The following is a 2957-nucleotide window of genomic DNA, read 5'->3' on the forward strand; positions in this document are numbered from 1 at the left end:
AAAAGTTTTCAATTCTTTTACACTCTCTCCCTCCTCATGAATATTTCTTACTTTTAATGCATTTTTTATACTTGTTAGATAACTTTTCTTCGCAATCCTCTTGTCATATTTTGTTTCTACTCAACTTCTTCCCAGTATTTGGATTTCATACTCTATTTGAGTTTTTTTATTATAAAAGTTCACCCAAAATTAACTATTTTATGCAAAATATATAGAGAAGAATGGAGAAAGTTTATTTCAAAAAAATAATAATACATAGGTTGTAACACCCAAAAATTAAGAGGTTAAAATTTTAAAATTTATATAAATTAGATCATAACATTAGTGGTTAAGAGTTTAGTAAAATCTTTATAGAACAAAAGTTCAAATCCCACATTTTTCACTTTTCCCTTTTATTTTCTACACTTAAGGAACAAAGGTTAATATAGCTTATGCATTATTTGTAGTAAAATATAACCATAGAATGGGCATTAGCCCAATGGACAAGCTTTATCCTTTCCATTCCCTTGATATTAGGTTCAAGTCATGTTGGTTTTACTTCCTTTCCCTTATTTTTTCCCCTTGATTTCTGCCAAAATGGTTATTTGCCAAACAACCCTTATTCTTTCCAAAGTCTAACTAATAAACCACTTCCTAGCACGCACAATTAGGATTTGCTATTTGATTCTAACCCAAATTGAAGCCCCTATTCTCCTTATTTATTCTCAATTTTCTCTACAAACACTCATTTGCAAACTTCTCTCAAAGTTCTTCCTAGAAATTTGGCTCTTGAATCTTTAATTTGTGATCAAGTCCAAATCGAATCGTTTATCATCAATCGTTAAATTTCGTGCCATCAACTCCTAAATTTCTATTAAGATCGGTATGTTTTTTTCATTTCCCAATAGCTAGATCTCATCAATTCTGGAAAATCATTATTTTATTAGATCTTTCATCCATTACGAATCTTTTACGATCTTGTTGAAAAACTCCCTAAATCTTGAAATCTGTCATTAATTCTTACGTTTTGCTAATAAAAAGACCGTTTAGGTAATTCGGATCATACTTGGACGTGAGGACCATCGTATAAAACCCCAAAAGTCAGGTGTGTGTTCTTTTACGAAAAATTGAGTTAAAATTCAAAACTACCCAGTCACACACGACCTACCACACGGGCGTGTGGCCAACTCGTGTGGACCACACGGCCATATCCCTCTGTAATCTCTTTCATCTTCGTATTTGCACACGGCCTGGGGCTTTGCTCACGGTCTGATCACCAACCGTGTGGCCTCTGAAACTCAAAAATTATAGTTTTTCCTTACCTTTTATTATTTTATTCAAATCAATCCCAAATTAGGTTTTTAATAACATTTAGAGAACTAGGTTGTGCAATTAGGTCCTAAATGAGGAATAGAACAACGACATATATGGATGATTGAATTTATTGATTGAATTACTCTTGATTGATTGCTTGAATAGTGAATAATGTTATATGTATTTTATGAATACATGATTGAAATATCCGAATGCCTAAATTGTTAGAAAAATTAGATGCTTAATTTATTCATGATTGTCATTGATTGGTTATGAGATAAAAGTAAACGATATATGATTGAATGTCTTGGAATGTATTTATATTGCATTTGCATGGGTTGGGTTGATATGATCGAAGGAAGAATCGGCAGTTTATCTGCATTTAATCATTCATTGTGTACTTATAGTTATAGCAGATTCCAATTGCGATGGTCTTGTTGTGTACCCACAGTTACAGTAGATCCTAATTGCGACATTTTCACTATGCTCTCACGGTCCCTCTAACAGCTTTTATCTGCAAGATGGACGTGTTTTCGCAATTACCGACAGGTTTTATTTGCAATTACCCGAATATGAATGTGGTATTAAGTCTACAAATTGGAGTGATAGTGGAGGGAGTTCGGGGGGAACTCTCAATTTTGGAGCCCTAGTGGTTGGGGATAGGACAACCGATTTATAAACCGATTTTTGTATGGCATATTTGACAATTTATGCATACATGGCTGAATTTACTTGATGAAACGATTGAACTAATTTATGTGCACATATCTTGCGTGAACAGTGTGAATAACTTTGAAATTGATTTGGTTGATTTTCTATGTTTGAGAATATTATTATTGCTTGACTAAAGTAGCAACATCGAACTACCATATTTGAAACTAATAAATAATTATAATTGATTGATTCTTGATAATGATGTATGGTGTAATTTAAATTTTAAAAGTATAACTGTATTATTTGGTTTATTGTAAAAGGACTCACATTGAGCATCTATAGCTCACTCCCCCTAATTTCCATCTTTACAGATAATCCTTCAGGTTAGGACACAAATACAACACTCGGAAGGTCTTGGCTTTTGTATCATCTTTATTTTCGTTAATGTTATTATTTTTAATTCCTTAGGAGGTAGAGTTATTTTACATTTTCATTAATTATGAATCATGTTTTGGGATTTATTTTTAATTTAATTTTTAGACGTATCTCATTTAGTATAGGTTATAAAATTTAGGTTATTATTTGTTAATATGTGGTTAAACTGAATTGTTTTATTAAAATGACTTATGTTTTAATTTTGAGGTTATTTCTAATAAGTTGAACTAAAATATAAATTGTAAATCACAAGTATAAACTTAAGTTTTAAAAAGGGAAATTGATTTTGATAAAGACCGAGCCACTTTGGTGGTTAATGTAATCTCGCGAACTCAGATCTACTATTTAGGTCAGGTTAGGGAGGTTACATAGGTTTTGAATCGAGGGTGAGAAAGTGTTTGCTCGGAAGGATCAACTCGAGATCGACGATAGGGAGGGATCAACTCGAGATCGACGATAGGGAGGTTGAATCGGCCTTTAAGAAGTTGTGGTGGAAGCAACAAAAATTGAGCAACAAAGAACACAATGATTTATAGTGGTTCAACCCCAATTGCCTACCCCACTACCTTAGCTTT

This window comes from Gossypium hirsutum, chromosome D04, assembly GCF_007990345.1.
Source record: "Gossypium hirsutum isolate 1008001.06 chromosome D04, Gossypium_hirsutum_v2.1, whole genome shotgun sequence".
NCBI lineage: Eukaryota > Viridiplantae > Streptophyta > Magnoliopsida > Malvales > Malvaceae > Gossypium > Gossypium hirsutum.